At 37.5% G+C, this 13,721-nt stretch overlaps 1 protein-coding gene across 5 annotated transcripts in view; it reads left to right on the top strand.

Annotated features, from left to right (window-relative positions):
* LOC136832485 (uncharacterized) overlaps positions 1 to 13,721 on the top strand; it is a 161,907-nt gene that overhangs the window by 93,644 nt on the left and 54,542 nt on the right. The window contains exon 2 of one of the 5 annotated variants that reach the window (XM_067093371.1): positions 2,938 to 2,981. The exons of the other annotated variants lie outside the window; for them this stretch is intronic. The gene's annotated coding sequence lies outside the window, so the exon portion shown is untranslated. The remainder of the gene's footprint in view (positions 1 to 2,937; positions 2,982 to 13,721) is intronic. 5 annotated transcript variants of the gene reach the window in all.

Here is a 13,721-nt window from a genome sequence, read left to right as displayed (position 1 = left end):
TATTAGTCTGTCTTCCTCTTTATATCTACTTAGCATTACATTATATATTGAAACTCTTTAATTCCTTGTCTGTGTATCTTACGAATTAATATCTATTCTTATCGTTTTACCTGCATTCTTTACTGTCTGTCTCCATTGCCTTATTACAGCATCTATCTATCTATCTATCTATCTATCTATCTATCTATCTATCTATCTATCTATCATGACTTTTATCCATCTATCCATCTATCTCCTCAATTTCCACTTATCTCCTTTTAACAATATGTATTCCCAAACTACCTTCGGATCTATTTCTTTCTATACATCTGTATAACTTTCTCAGTAAATCTCCCCTATAGCACCATACAAATATAGTGTACCTTTGAGTCCCCAAATCCCTAGACCTTTTCACGCGATAAATCTCCCCTAGCGCCAATCAAATATAGGGTACCTTTAAGTCCCCAAATCCCTAAACTTTCACGCGAAATGAACGGACGCAGGGAAAAAGAGAGCCAGCAAATTTTATTGGCCGTTAGTGCAGTCTTAATCGTCTGTATCAGCGGAGCGAACCATCAGATAAATCAGAGACGGAAGGCTGGTGAAAGTTGAGCAGAGCTTTCTGAGAGAGAGAGAGAGAGAGAGAGAGAGAGAGAGAGAGAGAGAGAGAGAGAGAGAGAGGTTGCACTTGCTTAGAAAGAGGGAAACGAGCATAGAGATAGGTAAGGAAAAGAATGAGAGAGAGAGAGAGAGAGAGAGAGAGAGAGAGAGCTCTCGCTAGAAAGAGGGTAGGAGCATAGAGATAGATAAAGAATAGGATGAGAGAGAGAGAGAGAGAGAGAGAGAAGGCATTATAGATTGCAGATATAGAAGGAAGGGAAAAAAGAATAATAGAATACAGAGAGAGAGAGAGAGAGAGAGAGAGAGAGGTGAGGAATGTCTCAATCTTTGAAATATTGCCACAATGTTTATTCACACCAAAATTTCTTTTTTTTATATTGCAAATCGGAGATGAAAGTTGAACTATAGTTGCTGTATATGAACTGGCTATATTTTATCCTTATGACAAAAAGGGCGACTTTTTTGTAGCGATTTTATGTAGAAGTTACAGCAGTTAAATCGGATTTATAAAAGATAATCCTGATATTGGAATAGGGTGACCTAACGAAGGATTACTTAAGGGATTTGGTTTTAAAGTCTCGGTTAAATTAATATGTATATATATTTATATATATAAAGATTTAGATTCAGGAACATATGAATGCCCAACAATAAAATATCCCTTAAACATGGAAAACAAGAAAACTAGTCTCTATGTACCATCATACTTTCAAACACTGACAGACATATCCATTTCGAGAAGAAGACGCACTTATAAAAAGATAGAACATTCTGAATTTGAAAAGAGAAATATGAATAATGAAGAAATGAAGGCAGCCATGCGATATTAAATTTTCTCTAATCGCTTCGTCTCCCGCAGCGATCTAGACGATTGAGTCATCAAAAGTCATTTGGCTGAGTTTATGAAGTCCGAGATGGACATTTTATGGGGTATATCCTTTCCATTACGAGGATATAATATTTCTGCGAGGTTGATCCGCATCTGGTGGGAATGATTAGCGTACGAGGCAGCAAATGGTGCCCCTTAGTAAAGTAATATTGACACTATGAAACTGTTTCATATTTACATTACTAATAACGTAGGAGAGGGTGAATGCTATATTCTCATCTGTACATATTCGCGAATCATGAAAATGCATGACTTATTTATGCCTTTTTTATTTGTAATTACTAAAGATTAATTGTGCTGGAGATTCGGAGGTGAAAATGGATTATTTTGTATCTTTCATGTAAATAGACAATTTAAAAAAAAAAATCTTTTACACCGTAACCGATTGCTTGATTTAGTCAGGCCTTCCTAAAATGCTGGTATGTGATTATGTATGTTTCTATAACACAGAATGCCTTTCTGCCAAATATAGAAAAAAAGAAAGCAGTCTTTCACTCTAAAAGACTTTGGAATTCTGTCCTTACTTTCGTTTTCCCTGACACCTACATCTTTTACTCTTTAAACACGCCGAAGTTATTGCGTTACGTTGGTAACTGTGGGAGAGTTTGCCAGAGGATTTGTTCGTAAATGAGGTGAAAATCTGAAGAATTTGAACAAGTAGGGGAAAGCTAGAAATGCTGACGGGAGCCAAAGCGTCTCTTCAAAGACGTTTAGTCCCTTTAAATACTGTTAATTGAATTGTTCTTATGCCAGCATGGGATATTGGTCCTGGGGCACCCCACCAATCGCCTAGGAAAGCCTCTCGTTTTGTCAACCTAAAATAAATCACAATTTTACTAATAGGCTTCTAGAGACATTCATTTGGAAGTAGATTCGAACATGAGATGATTAACTACAACGTTATTCATCTTCTCTAAAGCAAAGAAACAAATTCTTGAAATGCCGGAATGGACCTGAAGCTTCCATTCTGTTTTCGCCATCTTTCCTAGTTGTGACGTCACGCTGTGTGACTGCAGGTTTGCTGATCGTAAGAACAGTTATACTCCTCGGCCAAAGGCTCGTGATTCGCTCTCTCTCTCTCTCTCTCTCTCTCTCTCTCTCTCTCTCTCTCTCTCTCGTAAAAGATAAAGCAACGCAGTTTGCTAGGAGAGTTTTATTTTGGCTACAACTGAAATGTGGAATACAGTAGGTTGCTTAGCGCAGTTCGGGAATCTGCTGACGTCTCCTGACCTCTGAATTTATCGGTTTTATTATCTGTTCCATCATGTTTATCACCTATTCCTATAATCCGTCTCTCTCTCTCTGCAGGCAGACTTCCCTTTCAAACCGGTGTTGACTCTGTCCACAAGGGTTTATCATCTGAAGATTTACAGAAGGAAAGAATTATTAGTTTTACAAACTTGTTTTTTTTCCAAGACTTTTATTTAAACAATTTTTTTTCGTTTCAGGTGAGGAAACCTTTATCCTGATCATTTCCATTTTTGCGTAATTGGTAAGTAGAAGCCCCACTCTGTCTTACTGAAATAGAATGATATAAGCAGCGAGAGAGAGAGAGAGAGAGAGAGAGAGAGAGAGAGAGAGAGAGAGAGAGAGAGAGAGGCGAGTTAAAATTACTCATCCATGTGACTGGAGTCCTTCATTAAGGTGAAATTTGGGAAAAAGTTGTTCACCGTCAGTGTGTGGACCCCCCTGCCTTTTATGGATTGTGGGGTCGCTGCCCCATGCTGTTCGGGAATTTAAAAACAGCTCTGTCTGAAGAGTTCAAGTAACTTTTTTTATGATAAAAGTTCTGTGACGTACTGCACCCTTTATCTGTTTTAAAGGCAGTTTTTTTTTACTTGTATTTTGTCAAGTTTTATTTTTTTGTCAAAGAAAACTATTGTGCCGGCTTTGTCTGTCTGTCCGCACTTTTTCTGTCCGCACTTTTTCTGTCCGCCCTCAGATCTTAAAAACTACTGAGGCTAGAGGGCTGCAAATTAGTATGTTGATCGTACACCGTCCAATCATCAAACATACCAAATTTCAGCCCTTTAGCCTCAGTAGTTTTTATTTTATTTAGTTAAAGTTAGCCATAATCGTGCTTCTAGCAATGATATAGGATAGGCCACCACCGTTCCGCGGTTAAAGTTTCATAGGCCGCGGCTCATACGGCATTATACCGAGACCACCGAAAGACAGGTCTGTCTTCGGTGGCCTTGATTATACGCTGTAGCCACTGTACAGAAAACTCGATTGCGCCGAAGAAACTTCAGCGCATTTTTTACTCGTTTTCTTAACATTTTTATATGTTTTCTGCTTATATAATTGTGCTGACCTTATTAGGCTTCCTTACATATCATGATGTACCCGAAAACATTTTGACATTTTGTGCAATGGCAAAATTTCTTAGAACATCTACGTATTCGTAACTTTGATTTTTATCGAAAACCCGAAGAGGGAAAATCTGACAGCACAAACCTCTTTGGAAGCGATACAAATAACTTTAAAGTTATTTTATTTTTTATTCCCCATTCTCCGAGGAAAAATGTGCTTGTTTGTGCTTGTCCAAGAGGCTAATTTAGTATTTTGTCTAGGGTATGGTCGCATGAACATATCCTTACAAGAGGCTAATTTAGTATTTTGATTAGCATAAAAAAAAGATTCGCATTGCTTTACGCTGATTACCATGAATGGATAGATTTATACAGCTTGTCCTACCGAGTTCCATCAGACAAGCCGTGTGGAAGGAATGCTTGCATGCTTGCTGCTACCCAGAGCTTCAAGAAGCCACGAGAGAGAGAGAAAATAAGTACATTGTTTGCAATCTTAGCCCTTTCAACGTAACAGCTACGATAACAGAGAAGTTAGTAAATTTTCTTGATTTAAGATATGTCAGCGTCAAGGAGACTTGTTTGCTCATCAGCTGAATTCGTAAATAGCGTTTTGAGGGAGTACTGTCAGTGGATGGGTCTCATGCCTGAAATAGCGAAAATGTGGGACTTGATTTGCATTAAGGCAATGGAGGTACTCTGGCAATCATTCCTCGTTGGAGTGACAGCTGCCACTTGTCGCTTAATATTTTGTCAGCGTCAAAGACCTCTCCTTATTTACATAATGGTTTCGTCATTGGCATGTCATTTAATTGCGCAAAAAAAAAAGAAGAAAAATACAAAAGCAGACGATACCGCGTTGCTCCCTTACCGGTCCAGTAGTGCTCATTTGCATATTGCGATCTTTATGCGTGCAACTTTTTTTTTTTTTTTTTAAGTGGTCTTTTTTTTTTTTTTTTTTTTTTTTTTTTTTTTTTTTAGAGGTGGTCTATCCTCATTAATTTGGCCGTGGGCGTAACATTTGGCCCAATCAGCGGGGGCTCAGATTGCTGTTACGGGCTACCGGAGTGGGCGAGTTGCGATCGTTGACGATAAACATAAACACGTAGTTTCGCATTACTGAACTTTCCTCTCTCTCCCGTGTGTTTTTTTTTTTTTTTTTTTCTGTAAAAGAAAACTACTGTGCCGGCTTTGTCTGTCCGTCGGCAATTTGTCTGTCCGCACTTTTTTCTGTATGCACTTTTTTTCCGTCCGCACTTTTTCCGTCCGCACTTTTCTGTCCGCACTTTTTTCCGTCCGCACTTTTCTGTCCGCACTTTTTCGTCCGCACTTTTCTGTCCGCACTTTTTTCGTCCGCACTTTTTCTGTTCGCACTTTTTTCCGTCCGCACTTTTTTCATCCGCACTTTTTCTGTCCGATTTTTCTGTCCGCCCACAGATCTCAAAAACTACTGAGGCTAGAGGGTTGCAAATTGGTATGTTAACCATCCACCCTCCAATCATCAAACATACCAAATTGCAGCCCTCTAGCCTCAGTAGTTTTATCTTATTTAAGGTTAAAGTTAGCCATAATCGTGCTTCTGGCAACGATATAGGATACGCCACCACCGAGCCGCTGTTAAAGTTTCATGTGCCGCGGCTCATACAGCATTATACCGAGACCATCGAAAGATAGATCTGTTTTCGGCGGCTTTGATTATACGCTGTACAGAAAACTCGATTGCGCCGAAAAAACTTTGGCGCATTTTTTATTTTTTTTATTTTTTATTTATTTTTTTTTACGCCTCTTAATCCAACGGTCTGCTAACTCGAATCTGCAACAGCCGCTAATTGGGACTTTAATGGCCTGGGATGAGTAACATTTACGCCTGAGATGGTTTGTACTATTCAATAATGTTCTGGTACTGTGAGCATGGCTGATTTTAATTACGTTATCAACACTGTATTCCTAATGTTACTGGTGGATGACACTTGTTGCACTTAGCTAATGTTTGACGCTGATGAGAACCTTGACTAAAAGGTGTGTGTAAATATATATGTATATGTATATTTTATATAAATGTATATATATAAATAAATTTATATAAATATATACATATATATAAATATATATATATATATATATATATATATATATATATATATATATATATATATATCAGCAATAAGTCACCAAACTGCGTATATATATATATATATATATATATATATATATATATATATATATATATATTGTTTTTCAAAATCGAAAAGCAACAAGATATCATGCTGAAGAGGTGAACTTAAAACAAAAACAAAAAAAAGCTGAGTGGGTTATAAACTAGACATTTTCTTCAGTGGTATTAAGGAAACCTATTGTGTGGACACACCCATATATCGTTAAGTCACACAGCGAGGCTATTTAGGAAATACCTGCGCATGATCCGTAACAGCTACCATTCACATTGTTTCGTCTGGGCCTTGAGAACAGTTTCTTCAAGTGATCAGAAAACAAATAAAGAAATAAACAAACGATGCAAGTGGGTCTGCTCCAACACTTTGTGTTAGCACTTCACCTTACTGACTTTCTCGCGTCACCTTCTAAACCAGTGTCCGTCCCTCGATTGGAATCATTTATTGAGTTTCTTTTGTAATTTTTATGGGTCCTTTTAATATCTGATATTTCGATAATAGTAACTGAGAGTTTTTCATTAGTTCGGCTGGTTTAAATATTGATTATTTTTTGCCGACAAAGACAAAGATATTTGCTTTCCAACCACTGGTGTGAAGTTGTTTCTCATCTAACCTTCTCAACAACAAAATCCTTCAAATAATCCAAAAGAATCAGCTCCGACAGCCTTGGCCGTTACAATAGGCTTTAGACTGATTTTGAAGAAGAAGAAGAAGAAGAAGAAGAAGAAGAAGAAGAAGAAGAAGAAGAAGAAGAAGTAGACATTGCGTCAAAGTCTTGAATAGGAACTTTTGACGTTGTTATGACAGACAGACTTCTTATGTGTGTGTGTGTTGCAGTCAAAATGGAGCCCTTAATATCTAGACTTTTGTGTCTGAATGACAGGAGATTTGATATGCTGGGGAGAGAGAGAGAGAGAGAGAGAGAGAGAGAGAGAGAGAGAGAGAGAGAGAGAGAGAGAGAGAGAGAACAAAACGTGTTTATTTAATGACGCCAACATGAAAAGTACTACGAATGATAGATTTATATTCAAAAGCATAAACTCTTTCAGCTAAACAAGTAAACAAAATGCAAACGCCTGAAGTTTCCTCCATGCGCAATCGAGTTTATATGTACAGCCTCTACAGCGTATATATATATATATATATATATATATATATATATATATATATTTTTTTTTTTTTTTTTTTTTAATGGCCACCGGCTTTGAATAGGTTCTTATCTTTCGGTGGTCCCCAAGTTAAGGCTGGAAGAATGGGACTGTCGTATTTAGCCCATGGACAACTTCAAACACGGCCGTGCCAAATTCTAGCCTGCGATTCAATCAACATCTTCCCGTCAGAATTTGCAAGACTATCTCTAACTTGAATACTCATTCATAAAAATAAAACAAAACAAATGAGGCTAGAATTTCAGGCTGGAATTTGGCAATGTTTTACGAAAGCGTCAAAATGATTGGAGTGATGGATGATTACAATTTACCAATTTAACAATTTTCTTCTCGAGCTGTTTAGAAGCAATAGTTTTTTTTAGTATCTGAGTTTTCGGCGGACTGCGAGACAAACGCCTTTTATTTTTCTTTTTTTATTTATTTATTTTTTTAACGTCAAACCAGAAAAAATGACGGATAAGACACAGTGATTTATTCGTTTACACAAATAGTTTTCATTTAACAGAAAACTAATAAAAAGGACTGAGAACTGTTTTAATAGGGTATTCCAACAGGTATTCATAATATAATATTTGGTAAAAGTTCAGTTAGGTTTTTGTTGTTGGAGTTTACACACACACTCATTTTCAAGATAGGTTTGAGAGATTAATCTGAGTTTGTCAATTTTTTTTGCTTTTTCATATCAAATCCAGACAGAATTTTTTTTTTTTTGCTGAACTTTGAGGACAGTCTCCTCTCTCTCTCTCTCTCTCTCTCTCTCTCTCTCTCTCTCTCTCTCTCTCTCTCTCAAAAGAACAAAATAAAAAAAACAAGCTCTTCTCTCTCTCTAAATTTCTCTCTCTCTCTCAAAATACTGCTTAGAAAGCAGGAGGTCAATCTTCTCACAAAGAATGCTAAAAGTCACAGAATCAAAAAAACTAGATAAAATGGATTAAGTGGGCCACCCCCACCAAATAAACGTCAAATGCGGTATTTTATTTTTTATCATTTGATTAGACTAATGTCTTCTTTGTGAGAAGATTGACCCCCTGCCTTCTAAGCAGTATTTTGTCGTCCATTTTGGACTCTAGTTTTTGAGGGAATCCTTGCTCTCTGTGTTTCTTTTTAGCTCTCTCATTATCTGTGAATTATGTGCGTGTGTGTGTAATGTGTGTGTAAACTTGTGGTTATTATGAATACCTTCGTTCTCAGTCATTTTTAGTTTTCTGTAAAAGAAAACTATTGTGAGAGAGAGAGTCCGAGACTTTTTCTGTCCGACTTTTTCTGTCCGAGATCGAGAGAAACTACTGACGCTCGAGGACTCAAAGTTCATCAACCCTCAAAAAAAAAAAATTTCCAGCCCTCTAGCCTCAGGATTTGATTTGAAAAAGCAAATAATCTTGAAAAACAACCGATTGATCTGGGCCGTATCAAACCTATCGAAAATATGATTTTCGGTGGCTTTGAATAGAGAGCGGCTGTAGAGAAAACTCGATTGCGCCGAGAGAGAGGCGCATTTTTTACTTGTTTAGCTGTGAGTTTAGCATTTCCAAATCAATAATCGTAAAATGAGGCGTCTTTAAATAAACACGTTTTGTTCTCTCTCTCTTAATTGCTCTTTAGGATTGTCTGCCTTTATGCCTCTTAAACATTTAGGATTGTCTGCCTTTATGCCTTTAAACATTCATGATTGTTTGCCTGTATGTCTTCAAAGGTTTTGCCTCGGCAGAAGCTGTTCAATCGTAAACATTGTTTTTGTTTTATTTTTAGGACCAGCGTGATGTTTCTTATGTTGGTGTATGTTGTGATTTCACGAACAGCATGTCTGTGGCTGGTGGCTTTTGTGAGAGATTAATACTTGTTTTCTCAGCGTCAATACCTATCATTGCTCTGAGCCTGTTGATGATACGAATCAATAACAATCAAATAAACTCAACTCTTTCTTCCTCGACCCAGCGTGAGAGCCATTTCTTCCCCCCGGGGAATCACCACTCGGCCTCTTTATGGCAATTCCTTCGTTATCCCAAGGGATAAAGGTTAACTGGGGTTTTAAGGCAGCGCATCAACCTATCCTTACCGTACTCTGCTTGTCCTAGGGGCGCCGGTGTTCCCCAAGGCGGGGATCGGACCCCACGCTGATACCCGCTTTGAAACAAATGATCCTCCTCACACAAGTATTAGGTTTACAATGGATCGTTTTGGGATCCGTACGTTTATGGATGTTTTGAGGTGGAGAAATAAAAGTGGAAATAGAGAGAGAGAGAGAGAGAGAGAGAGAGAGAGAGAGAGAGAGAGAGAGAGGAGAGGCAATAACCTGAGAACTCAACTGTCATATCAAATATGTGGCTTTTTTTTAGCTAGGGTTTTCTTTCATTTCCTTCCCATTATTATTATTATTATTATTATTATTATTATTATTATTATTATTATTATTATTATTATTATTTAATACCTAGCGCCTGATATCTACTAGCAATATCGACATATCAATCCTCATTTACATCCCACTACTGCTGGCCGAGCCGAGATGTCTTCCTCTACTCTTGCTTATCAGGTCCGCGCATGCGCAGAAAATGTCATTTTTAAGGTTTGAACTCCCGCTCAAGATGCTAAGAGTTACAATTACACAAAACATTACCGACCATCTCATGGCATGAGAAGACTTCTCTCCAGCTCGGTATTCAGTACCACATATGTCCCAGCCTATATATATGACTGTGAGATATACATACATACAGTATGCATGTACGTATAATCAGCTTTCATATATCCATTAATGAAAGGAAGGAGACACTGATCAAGTTACTTTCCGCTCTGAAGTTCCCATGTGTATTATTTGGAGAGAGAATTGTTGGCTCGTGCTTATCTTCCTGCGCTGCCTGAAGATTGGCTCAGGTCCAGCTTTTGCAATGAGCGTAGAAAATGGGTAATGAAGAACCAGTCTTTCGTAATTCTTGTATTTTTCGCTATTTTTTTTTTTTTTTATTAGACTGATAGGGGACTGATAGGGACAACAAAGAATCCGGTTCCTGTTGAGCCACCCGTTTCTAGATTCAAAGATTGTTGGGGGGTGTGCTGAAAAGTCTCTGAAGGTTTGTGTGAGATGCTTGCAGAGCTGGCGTGCGTCAAGGCGAGTCCTTTGGTCTTCTATGATTCAGAGGAAATTGTGGACTGGTCGATTTCAACTCTCTCTCTCTCTCTCTCTCTCTCTCTCTCTCTCTCTCTCTCTCTCTCTCTCTTTAAAAAAGCGAAAATTAACTAATCACGGAGAAATGAACTAACTCGATGAGTTACTGAGATTGCAGATAAGTATTCTTACGACAGACATTTTGGTGATGTAGACTACACTGCAGTGTGGTACAGACAATTCTTTCGTGAGAGGCAAATCTGATAAAGAAGAAATGGAAACTCTTAGTTCTATAGGACGAGGAAGAAACAGAAAGACACTTCAGGTCCCCTCTCAAGGTGACACTAGAGATATCTTCAGCACTCATTGAAATGAATGACGAAATTGCACGATTCACGTTAACCTTGAGGCTTAAAGAAATGTGAATTTGAAAATGATAATAGTTTTTCAAAGAGGAAAATCTACGGGACTCCATCTCGAAGCGTCAGATGGCTTGACAATCGCAGCAGTTACATTTGGTATAAAACTATGCGACTTTGTCGATGATAGCAGAAGTAATGATGATGATGACAGTCGATAATTCTGCTTATAATACATATGAATGACTGATGTAATAGTTATGAATACTACACGAGGTTCTTTTGGCTATTTACATGCAAGTACGGATACCAGCGTGAAGATGACTATTAGGAAATGGAGAACAAACCTCAAACTCATGTAATCCACTCTTTAAGGGAGAGAGAGAGAGAGAGAGAACATGAATGAATGGAGACACTTGAAACCATGTGTTGCGAGGAATCAGCCTCGGAGTCAAGTTTCTTTCCCGAATAACTCATTCATTCTCGGGGGGAGGAGGCGGAGGAGGAGGAGGAGGCGGAGGAGGTGGAGGAGGAGGAGGAGGAAAACAATTATCATAACTTATGGATAAACATCTTGGCCGTTGGGGAAGGTGAAAAAACAACAATGTTGTTGTTGTTGACTTGAAAATATTGTTGTTTTTACCTTGATGATAGTGATTATGCCTCGTTGTTATTCAGTGATTTTAGGGAGTGCTTAATATATATATATATATATATATATATATATATATATATATATATATATATATATATATATATATATATATATATATATATATATATATATATATATATATCCATTTATATATTCATTCCTTGTTTATTTACTTACTGTTCATGACAGGAATTTCTTTTTCATTCCCCTGAAATCAGCTGAAGCGAGAAAATCATTGAGAATTTTCTGAAACACATTCATTGGCCTCGGAAGTCACTGGCCGTAAAACTATTGTATTATCGCATTTTCTCGTGAAGGCGTTCCTGGTTTAGCTCGGTATGACCTTAGAGACTGTATGATTAAACTCCAAGTTGGGTCTCTTGCTGGAAAATATAAGTTGTATATATATATATATATATATATATATATATATATATATATATATATATATATATATATATAGAGAGAGAGAGAGAGAGAGAGAGAGAGAGAGAGAGAGAGAGAGAGAGAGAGAGAGAAGCAACTGACTTTTCCACATTATATAATGAAATAAGTTTGGAAACATGAGGAACAGGACAGCGCCACTTACACCAGCATAATGATGACATTGCGAAATCGACTCCCGGAAACAAAAGTTGTTCCGAGACACAAGTTTGGGATTTTATTCCACGGCATTTTGGCTTCAAGAACGATCCTTTGGACATTTTTGGCTTCAAGAACGATCCTTTGGACATTTTTGGCTTCAAGAACGATCCTTTGGACATTTTTGGCTTCAAGAACGATCCTTTGGACATTTTTGGCTTCAAGAACGATCCTTTGGACCTTTTTTGGCTTCAAGAACGATCTTTTGGACATTTTTGGCTTCAAGAACGATCCATTGGACATTTGTGGCTTCAAGAACGATCCATTGGACATTTGTTGAACGATCCTTGGGATATTTTTGGCTTCAAGAACGATCCATTGGACATTTGTGGCTTCAAGAACGATCCTTTGGACATTTTTGGCTTCAAGAACGATCCTTTGGACATTTTTGGCTTCAAGAACGATCCTTTGGACATTTTTGGCTTCAAGAACGATCCATTGGACATTTTTGGCTTCAAGAACGATCCTTTGAAAATGATTTTACCGGGGAGTTGAGACGATCACCGATCGTCTGACAGACGATACGTAAGATGCTGGGCTGTTTCACAAAACCGTTAATACTGAATTACATGCATTTTTTTTTTTAAGGCGTCTTGAGAACGGAATATTATAAAGGTTACTGCAGTCTTGCCTGGTCGAAATATGCGACCAGACTAATGGTGTTGTTGATTTAGCTTAGCTTGCTGTAGCCTTTCAGTTTTCTAGTTTTGTTTCGAATAGACAATCTTCTAGTTGAATAACAAATATATATATATATATATATATATATATATATATATATATATATATATATATATATATATATATACACACACACATTTTTCTGCATCATGAAAACATTCCTCGAAAATCAAATGCAATTTTGAAGGAATTCAGACCTAACTATTTCTCTTTAAAGAACATTTTTTTATCTGTTCATTCTTGCGTATCATTTCAAGCGGCTGCATTCCTCCTGAATGGCCACGTTATTGATGTGTCGTAGATTTGAAAAACTCAAAGAGAAGTATGAGAAGCCATATTCGAGGCACAGCACTGGTATGTGCAATTTCTTTCTTCCTCCCAAGGCAGGCGGGTGTTGTCACCGTTAGAGAGAGAGAGAGAGAGAGAGAGAGAGAGAGAGAGAGAGAGAGAGAGAATTATGCCTCTATTAAAATTAAACAACAGTTTATTTTTTTGGGGTTACCCATATACCTTATATTACTTACGTAAAGTCACATTTCATATATATATATATATATATATATATATATATATATATATATATATATATATATATATATATAATCTTTAAACCTTCCCCGAAGGTCACAATTATGATTCGCCAAACCAGCTGTCATTTAGGAAAATTAAGAAGCAAACACGTCAAGATAAAAACATTAACACTTTGTGCTTTCAGTAACAGCACATAATTTTGTGGTCTGCAGAGAATATAATAATAAAACATATATAAATCCTTTTACACACACTTCCCTCTCGCACGCTTCCTGGTTGGGAACGCTTCAGAAGAGCTTCCTGGAACGTCACTCTTCTGATTTCTGGTCACTCTTTTGGTTTCTGGAACGTCACTCTTGTGATTTCTGGAACGTCACTCTTCTGGTTTCTGGAACGCCACTCTTGTGGTTTCTGGAACGCCACTCCTCTGGTTTCTGGAACGTCACTCTTCTGGTTTCTGGAACGCCACTCTCTGGATTTCTGGAACGTCACTCTTCTGATTTCTGGAACGCCACTCTTCTGATTTCTGGAACGTCACTCTTCTGGTTTCTGGAACGCCATTTTTTTTTTACTTCTGGAACGCCACTCTTCTGATTTCTGGAACGTCCC

This window comes from Macrobrachium rosenbergii, chromosome 50 (assembly GCF_040412425.1).
Source record: "Macrobrachium rosenbergii isolate ZJJX-2024 chromosome 50, ASM4041242v1, whole genome shotgun sequence".
Lineage (NCBI taxonomy): Eukaryota > Metazoa > Arthropoda > Malacostraca > Decapoda > Palaemonidae > Macrobrachium > Macrobrachium rosenbergii.
This window is presented reverse-complemented; position numbering and strand designations above follow the sequence as displayed.